Source organism: Microtus ochrogaster, linkage group LG1 (assembly GCF_000317375.1).
Source record: "Microtus ochrogaster isolate Prairie Vole_2 linkage group LG1, MicOch1.0, whole genome shotgun sequence".
Taxonomy (NCBI): domain Eukaryota; kingdom Metazoa; phylum Chordata; class Mammalia; order Rodentia; family Cricetidae; genus Microtus; species Microtus ochrogaster.
Genome location: NC_022027.1, coordinates 20,713,217 through 20,723,123, shown reverse-complemented (window position 1 = coordinate 20,723,123; position 9,907 = coordinate 20,713,217). Strand labels below are relative to the sequence as shown.

At 45.8% G+C, this 9,907-nt stretch overlaps 1 protein-coding gene across 1 annotated transcript in view; it reads right to left on the bottom strand.

Moving 5' to 3' along the window:
* LG1H4orf19 (linkage group 1 C4orf19 homolog) overlaps positions 1–9,907 on the bottom strand; it is an 85,551-nt gene that overhangs the window by 11,998 nt on the left and 63,646 nt on the right. Inside the window, exon 2 of the mRNA XM_005359246.3 lies at positions 7,516–7,566. The gene's annotated coding sequence lies outside the window, so the exon portion shown is untranslated. The remainder of the gene's footprint in view (positions 1–7,515; positions 7,567–9,907) is intronic.

Sequence of the window (9,907 nt, the reverse complement as noted above, 5' to 3'; positions counted from 1 at the left end):
TGGTAGACAGAGCAGCAGAGGGCCCTGGGTTGTACTGATCCACCTGAGTCTGGGTGGAGCCCAAGAACCTGCATTTCTTACCAGCTGTCTTGGGTCACAGGCTGGTGACCGTTGCTCACGGCTTCAAAGAAGTTGAGGCAGTTTTAGTTGCCTGTGTTGCTCTGTCTCTGGTTGGTCCAGGCCAGCTTTATTTTAATGAGGAGGTCAGTATCTTAACCCTGTAGCCTGGTGGGTCCCTAGAAAACAATGAGGCTGCTACATGGTGCTGAATCCTTTTAGGGATCAATGATGTGACCCAAACCAAGTTAGCCAACATAATAACTTGGTCAGAAACCAATTCGTCATCACCATTCTCAATCCCAACACAAAGTCAGGCAATTATCTTAAGACTTTAAAATTTTTGTTCATTTTTAAAACTAAGTTTTATAACACTTTATTTTAACTTTCCTTTGCTTCCTTTATTTTGACATAGTCTTACTACGTAGCCCAGGCTGATCTTGACCTTGCAATCCTCTTACCTCTGTCTTCTCTAAGTAGTAAGGTTGCAAGTATGCTTTACCATGCCTGGCCATACTTCGTAAGTTTTTCTCATTTTTCTTTTGAGGGGCCTGGAGAGGGCAGGGTATCATGCATTTCAGTCTGGCCTCAAACTCATTACATAGCTGAGGATGACTTTGAATTTCCGGTCCTTCTGCCTCCATTTCCTGAGTGCAGGGACTATAACATGCACTGCCATGCCTAGTTTCATGTGAGGTTAAGTACTAAACTCAGAGCTTTGTGTCTCCTAGAAAGCACTAGAACCAGCCAACCGAGTCACAACCCCTGGACATTTTTTTTATAATATAGATCGCTATCTTCATTTATTTATTTATTATGTATACAATATTCTGTCTGTATGCCTGACAGATGGTTGTGAGCCACCATGTGGTTGCTGGGAATTGAACTCAGGACCTTTGGAAGAGCAGGCAATGCTCTTAACCTCTGAGCCATCTCTCCAGCTCCCCCCCTCCCCGGACATTTTCTAATGTATGTTTGATCTATTATCCCCTACTGTAGCATGTAACAGGACAGCACTAGGAAAAATCAAGTGCCTAAAATATGGAATTCATCTGAAGAACATACTATATGGGATCAGATTGCTCTTGGATTCATTTCCCCCCTTTGCCCGGCTATTTTTCAGGGAACTCTACCCTTGCAGTTCCCCTGCCCTTAGAGCCCAGTGACAGTGCTGGACTGGACTGGAGGGCAAAGAGGAGAGACATCAGGGATCTCTGGATCTCAGACAGGCTGCTCTCCATTCTGGGAACAACTCTATGTTCTCTGTAGCTTCTGGTGCCCAGTAGGGTCCCCTGGAGACATGATGGAGCCCCTCATGTCTGCCTCCATCTCTCATCAGAGACCGATGTCCTGGTATATGTTTTGTTGGCAAAGCAGAATACCAGGCTGTAATTTATAAAGAAAAGCAATTATTTTTCAGAATTTAGAGGCTGCAAAGATCTGGTGAGGGCCTTCTTGCTTCATCAGCAAGGTTTTACATGGTAAACATTAGGGAGAAAATAGGGGTGGGGGACGGACAGGTGTGGATAAGAGAGGAGAAGACTCCCCTTCTCATCGGGAACCCACAACCCCTAGCGCTGTTGCACTGGGGTTAAGGGTCAACACGAATTGGAGAGAGGAGAAATAGTCAAATCACAGCAGGTGGAAAGATCGACCTGCTTTGACGATCTGCATCACCTCGTCGTCTCATTTGCTTCTGAGTTTTTCCCGTAGCTGCATAACCAAATGACCACATACCGCGTAGGATTTCCTTGGTTGGAAAGGAGGTGTTCCCATTCCCTTCAGGGCCTTACCTATTACAGATCGTATGATTGTCTAAGGAAGATGGGCTACATGAGCAAATAATAGCCTTTCGACACTTGCTGGTCTTGGGTTCTGAAAGAACGAGGGTCATGTGATGTACAGGGCACTCTTGCTGAGTGCCTTACTGTAGGGCAGGTCACAGGGGTGAAGAAGTCAGGGGTGGAGCGAGGGGTGGAGTGAGGGGTGGAGCGAGGGGTGGAGCCAGGGTGGCTATAGAGGGCTTTACTTTTGTACTCATCTCTACTGATCTCTTTCCTTTCCCATCCCAGGCTGCTTGTCCCGTAATGTCACTTCAGGACAGGTTCCCTCTTCATTCCGACCTCCTCCAACCTGTTTTAGTAGATACCCCAAACTTTCCCCCAGAGAAAGTATAAGGGACATAGGACCTTCATACCATGCTTAGTGATCTTTGGGAACCCTCAATATCACCAACAGATGTGAGTGACATTAGTGGAAAAGTTTAGGTGTCCCTTCCATCTGCCAGGGTGCAGAAGGTGCTGGTACAGGTGTTGGGCCCCCTTATTAGTGAGGATGGTTTTCACTAGGCACAGGAAGGCCTCTGTGAGGCTCCAACTCAATTGCCTAAGATAAATACCTACAACTCTTAGTGGGTGATACAAATTTCCCACTGGCCTTGATGGAAGAGCTGTCCCTTGGTATCCATGGGGAATGGTTCTCAAATCCCTGCTTGCTTCAGCCCTATCCATGAAATGGTGCAGTATTTACATATGCCCCCAACATCCTCCCATATCCTTTATTCTTTAGATGGTGGCCTTGCTTTTAGCATTTCCAGTCTCTATAACATCTATCACAATATTAATGCTTTGTACAGTTATTACTCTGTATTATTTAGGGAAGGATGAACACATTTCCACACATTCACTCCAGATGCAACCATTAGAGGTGTGACTACACAGTCTGCATCAACAGCCACGTGACAGCTTACAGTCTGCATCAACAGCCACGTGACAGCTTACAGTCTGCATCAACAGCCACATAATAGCTTTTCCTAAATACTTTCCAGCAGCAGCAGGTGGCAGAATCTATAGCCGCAAACCCTACAGACACAAAGAGTCAACTGCATCTGTTGGAAGTGATACAGAGAGCTCTGATAGACAGTGTAGCTAATCACCACATAACCTCATAAACCACCATCAACTTTCTTCGGTGATATTAGATGCTTCCCCACATTTCTGCTACTTGGATAGAACTCTGTTGCTTAGAAGAACCCAGAGGTGATGACATTTAAACTAAGTATGTTTAGAGAGAATCACAGTGGCATAGCAATAATAACCCAGCTTTATTGAGGGGCTATGACCCCCTCAATGATATTACATTTTTGGGACCAAAGACTGGTACACCCTGAAGAGTTTTCAGAAAACAGTTTTCTTGAGGTGATTTTTAAAATCTTAAAGAAGACCCCCCCCCATTTAACATGTATAGTTCAAATAGGATTCTGTATTATATTATATTATTTATTTTTAGAGACATGGTTCATGTAGCCAAGACTGATCTTGAACTCAGGACATTCCTGTTTTAGATTCCAAAGTACTAGTTTATAGGCAAATGCCACTTACTGGCTTCTGGTCTAAGTCACAGAAGAAGCCCAGCATGACCAGTCTTTGCAGCATGTCTGCTTTGTTTGATCCATCCGGGATTCCCTTTTATTTTTTTATGACCAATTTTTCCTTCTAAGGCTGTTTGACCAGAGGGCTGGTCAAAGTGCACATAAAATCATATAGGGAGCTATGGTAAAAGCAAATAGATTTGATCATTGTCTCTGGTTCCTGGCACAGAGCTCCAAAAGCTCCTGGAACTTCCTGAGTCCTAGGGGCCTCTTGACAAAAGGAACCCTGCTGTCCACATTTGAGTTTATGATGCTGAGTTTACCCTACTGAAGCTGGGTTCCCTGGGTAGCCTCGGGATGTTACCATCACCACAACACCAAGTAGAGGTTTTGGTTATTTCAGTATCATCCATTAATCTCTCTCTCTGTTTCTCTGTTCCTTCTCTCTCTTGCTCTTCTCTGTCTGTATCTCTGTCTGTCTGTCTGTCTGTCTGTCTGTCTGTCTGTCTCTTGTGTGTGTGTATGCTGATGGTACGTTGGTGCTGATGGTAGATACTGAAAATAAGATAGAGACTGAACTCTACAAACCCCACAGGGAGTGTATAAATGTCCCTGTGTGCTAGAGGGTGGTGCTTCTCAACTCCATAGGGCAGAAGTCTCTGCTCTTGTGGCAATCCTTAGACCTTGCCTTTGTTCTGCATCATCTGACTTCTCATCCAATTCTCTAAATATCCTTTGTAACAAGCCAGCAAATATATCCTATTAATTACTCTCAGTACTGTGAGCCATTCAAACAAACTATTGAGTCCAAGGAGGGCACCTTGAAAACCCTGATTTATGACTGCTCGGCCACATGTTCAGGGTCCAGGTTTGTAACCAGCATGTGAAGTGGTGGGGGTAGGGGCACAGCCTTGTGGCCTTGGTCCTTAATTTCTGGAATCTGGTGCTACCTCAGGGCAGCTAGGGCAAAAAGTTGGTTGGATTGTGTTACACCTAGCTGGCACGCAGAAGTGGAGAACTGCTGGGATGTGGAAAATTTGCACAATTACTCCAGAAGTGAGGTGCTCTGGGAGTGACTGCAGTGCCGGGTTACAGGCACGTGCTACCAGGCCTGGCTCTCTCTTAGGCCCATTCCTTCCAGCCATGGCTATTTCTTATGCCCTGTTCTAAGGCAATGTCATATTTCTGTCAATACCCAGATTACAGTACTGTTTCCTAGTCGGTCTCCACATCTGTTCATGTCCCCCACATTAGCCACACAGTCCTAAGGTCCTTTTAGACCACAGACCTGAACAGTTATCATCACTGCTCCACCTGAAACCTTCCCAGAGATGCCCAATGCCTCAGGATTTTTTAATAAATTAAGTTATTTATAATGCATACAGTGTTCTATATGAATGCAGGCCAAAAGAGGGCACCAGATCTCATTACAGATGGCTGGGAGTCACTATGTGGTTGCTGGGAATTGAACTCAGGACCTCTGGAAGAGCAGCCGAGTGCTCTTAACTGCTGAGCCATCTCTGAAGCCCCTGCCTCAGGCTATTTAATATCATGCAATAGTGAAGATGACAGTAGAAACATCAAGTTTACATAGCACTTCTTACACACCAGCTGCTAACTGACATTTTATAGCTATCCTTCATCCTCATTTCTTGTGGTCTACATTTTTGAATGCTGCTCCCTTGACAGGATTTATTAGTAACTCAAACACGAGTGCTCAGATGATGCTGTGTGGCAGCCACACATGGGCTTGTGCAGAGAGGCAAAAAGGAGACCCATCTGTCTCTAGCTGAGCTCACACGGGGTAGTTTTCCGTCTCCTTGATTGACTTATTATTCTGCATAAGCGCATTCTCTGCTGTCCATTTGGTGTCCCATTTTTGTTTGTTTTGCTGTTCAAAGGCCCCAAGCATAGCACCAAGGTGCTGTCTGGTGGTGCTAAGTTAAAGAAGGCTGCGGTATGCATCTCGGAAGAAACTGATCCAACAGATAAGTCTCATCCTGGAGTGAGCTACAGTGCTGCTAGCCTCAAATCAGCCTAAAAGGTGAATTAGTAACATTTTCAAATAAGGTGCTTTGAAAGAGAAACACAAAACAAGGCCGTGTGTACCAATGAGCCGCTGAAAATGGGATGGGAAGGGATGGGACAGCGACCTGCTAGTGGTGGTTTGGAATCCACCAAGGTCCTGTTTACAGCGACTTACAGAGAAATCTCGCAACTGTAGTGAGCTGTAAGCACTGACTGTAATGACTCACTTCAAGCTAAGAGCCTTGTAGAGTAAAGGATGCTCACAGACCTTCATGATCCTCTAGGGCACCACTGCCTGTCTCTTTGCCTGGCCATACAGCTCCCTTCACGTCTTTCCTAATCTCGTCATTGGCTGTTTCCTTTGCTCTTTCATCTTACCTCCCTATTATCACATTTGCATATGACCTTCCCAGTGCATTTTTTTTTTCAGCCTAAACTTAAATAGATTTATTTTATTGGTTATTAGATGAGCGTTCTGGGGCTGGAGAGCCTAATACAGCTAGAAACAAACAGAAGCGGTTACACGACACCTTTGAGCATGAGAAATCTGCTGTACTAAGAGACGGTGGCCTCATTATTTAGAACCATCAGTTGATGGAAAGGTCAGGATGTAGCCATGAAAGGAGATTGAAACGTAGATGAGATGAGGTCCCTGCACACACTCTGACCCACAGTATTGAGTGATGCGGAGTGGCTACGGGGCCAGGTCCTCACACTCTCAGACTGAGCGGCAGTAAGAATAGGCAGGCAGATGGTATGAATCTGAAAGGACGAAGGAACTCTGCAGAGACGGGACAGCATGATGGTCTAGAACTTTCCAGAAAGAGCAAGGATAATGGCTACACTGTGGCTGGGATACATGGAGTAAGGCGTGACAGGCTGGTTGCCTGGAGCTGAAATGGAGGATATGGTCCCGCAAGTTAGCTGGTACAGGGAGGAGAAGTCAGAAATAAACGGAAAGAAATGCGATTGGTTGCTTCGGTCATTTCCGTGACAAATACCCAGCGGGTTATTGAAAAGGAGGTAGGATTTATTGTGACTTATTTTTCTAGCCTCAGTCCAGGGTTAGCTGATCCACTGTTCCGGGCATGAGGTCAGGCAGAAGGTCATGGTTGTGGGAACACATGCCCCAAAGCAGCCAGGCCACAGAGAGAGTCAGGAAGACGTCACTGCAAGGTGGAATCCCCCACTGCAAGGTGGAATCCCCAAGGACACGCCCCGAGTGAGCTACTTCCTCCTGCCAGGTGTTTCCTCCTAAAATGTCCAGCACCTCCCCGAATACCTCGACCCGGCTAGGTGGATACCAAGCCTCCGACACATAACCCCGAGGGATGTATTTCATATTCAAACCGTAACAGAAGGTATAACCCAGGACCTGGCTCCTTACCTGAGGGATACACCGGAGTCTCTTGAGGGCTGGGCATTGTGGGTAGCTTCTGAAGCCCTAAGTAAGATGGATTCCTAACAAATTCCTAGAGGGCTGAGTCTACAGTCCTGTGAAGACACTTAGAGCCAGTGTGCGGGGGAGGGGAGTGAACGGCCCTGGAGATGTCCCAACCTCTTTGGGCAAGTGGGAATCTCTCACTGTGAAGATCTGGTTGGTTTGCTGTCTCGCCACACACATTTTTAATTCTCTTCCCAACAATAAAAGTAGAAAATAATCACGAGGAGCTGCAGAGGGAGCTGGCAAGATGGCTTAGCAGAGCAGTGCCATTGCCAAGACTTAGGGCCAGAGTTCAAGGCCCAGGTCAAGCCTCTTGTGGCAGAAGAAGAGAACCGATTCCTATAAGCTGTCTTTTGATTTCCACACAGGCACATGTGCACACACACATATAAAACGAAATAAAAATTTAAAAATGTTAAGACAACAAAATAGCAACAAAAAGCTTTAAATCACGTAATCGAACTGAAATCTGAATGAGCCCCAAAGAAGCCGACTTGGGGACTCGCTCTGTCCACTGACTTCAGTGTTACACGCAACAAAAGAGAATTAATGAAAAATGTCAAGGACAGACATCCCCCCCCCCCCACTGCACATGAAATGGAAAACGCCAGCTTACCTGCTGGGGAGCTGGGGTCCATTAGGCTTCTACGGTGTCTAACTTCTCTTCCTGCAACAACAACAAAGCGGAAAACTGAGGGATACTTGTTGCCTCATCTTCACAGCAGGCTGCACGGGGAGATGACAGAATATGGCTTTTCCCGAAGGGCGAAGGGCAACGACTAGGGTTTCTGGCCTAGAATAACCCAGGCAGGCAAGAGATCCGGGGTTTGTTAGGCCTGACTTGGCAGCCCAGCTCCGGGCACTTAGCAATCAATCAACAATTAACTAACATCTCAGTGTTCCCATTCATAAAATGAGATTGTAATGAGATTTAAATGGCATAACATGTAAGCTGTTCACCACACACTGGGCATGTTGGACTTGTTAGCGCTATGGACTATATCTGAACATCTGAAGGCTTGTGTTCCCTTCAGAATTCAGATGCTGAAACAATCCCCAGCATCAAAAAGGTGGGGCCTTTGGGAAGCCAGGGGACATGAGGGCAGGGTCCTGACAAAGAGACCTTAGAGAGAGCTCCCTTGGCCTTCACCAAGCAAGATCACCATAAAAAGATAGCTATCTAGGACATAGGGACTTAGCAGAAACCAGTCTGCTAGAGCCTTGATCTTAGACTTCCTAGCCTCCAGAACTGTGAGAAAGATTATTTCTGTTGTTTACAAACTCCCAGTCCAGGGTGTTTTGTTAGTAGCTTAGACATATTAACATACTTGTGGGTGGTGCGCATAAACACCGCTTAGCAATATGCTTCTGCTCTGATGGACATAGTGTCAACTAAGGAAGGAAGGAGGAAGGAAGGAGAGAGAAAGATGAGAGAGAGAGATAGACAGAGAGAGGGAGAGAGAGGGAGGGAGGGAAGGAGCGAGGGAGAGAGAGAGAGGGAGAAAGAGAGAGAGAAAGAGAGAGAGAGAGAAGAATTAAATTAAATGAATTTGCTCCTTGGGGATGTATCAAGCAATGCTTCAACTAGTAAAAGTATAAACATTTAATAAAATACATAATTTAGAAAATATCTTTACTCATAGTGAAAATGGTGTATAGAATTTAGAAGGCAAAGAATCGTTCAGATTTTCACTTCTCTATTTAGTAAACTACTTCACTATATACAGACACAGTTTAGGACTTGTAACCAACAAGATAATGAACTCTAACCTACCATCTAACACCAGATGGTTACACACATTCAGTGATTCGATTTCATATTTTGTTAGCCATGTCTTTTTTGTCAGTATCTATTATTGTTATATAGTAGTTTCCTAAAAGTTAAAAACATTAATTGACTATCCCTCAGCATCGGATTGTTCTTAACTTTTACTAAACTTTTAATTATTTATCACGAGCATTCTGAGTACATTCTGTCCTTTTTGGTAAGGTAAAGTGTATGCCTTCAGGGAGCAATCCATCTATCCTGGGAGAGCAAGGCGGCAAGAAAGCTTACACACAACTTCAACGGTCTGTAGTGCATAAATAACACCGGCCATATCCTGGAGACTCAGCACTGAGACAGTACCACTGGGCTGCTCTGAGATGCTGACATTCTGAGTCAGGAATACCGGCAACTGGTGATGGCCAGTTAGGACAGGAAGGCCTGTAGGCAGACCTGACAAAGAGGAAGCAAGGAGTGCTGTTTACTTAGCCAACAAAGAATTCTGAGCTCCTGCTTTGTGTCAAGGTACCAGGAAGCTGTGGTAAATGCTGTGTGGCTTGCGCTACAGAGTGACAACCTCCTGGGAGGGGGAATGAGCCTTCTGGATTCTTGATGTTTATTTATTTATTTATTTTTCGATTTTTTTTAAAATTTCATTTTACATTCCATCCACAGTTCTACCCCGCCACCCTTCTCCTTCTCCCCCTACCCCTGCCTCTCCCCCAGCCCTCCCCATCCACTCCTCCCAAGGGGTAAGGGCTCCCATAGGGAGTCCACAAAGTCTGGCACATTAAGGTGGGACAGGACCCAGCCCCTCCTCCCTGCATTGGTGCTGAGCACGGCTTCCCACCATAGGGAACTGGCTCTAGCAAACTAGGTCCTGCACCAGGGAGAGATCCTGGTCCTACTGCCAGGGCCCCTCAGACAGTCCAAGCCTCACCACTGCCTCCCACATATGGAGAGCCTAGTTTGGTCCCACAGAGGCTCCACAGCTGTGGGTCTAGAGTTCCCGAGTTTCTATAAGCTTGGTTCAGCAGATTTCTCCATCATGATCCTGACATCCCTTGCTCATATATTTCATCCTACCCCTCCTTCTCTTTGATTGAATTCCCAGAGCTCGGCCTGGTGCTTGGTTGTGGATCTCTGTATCTGGTTCTGACAGTCGCTGGATGAAGGCTCTATGATCATAGTTGGGGTATTCACTAATGTGATTACAGGGGAAGGTCAGTTCGGGCTCTCTCTC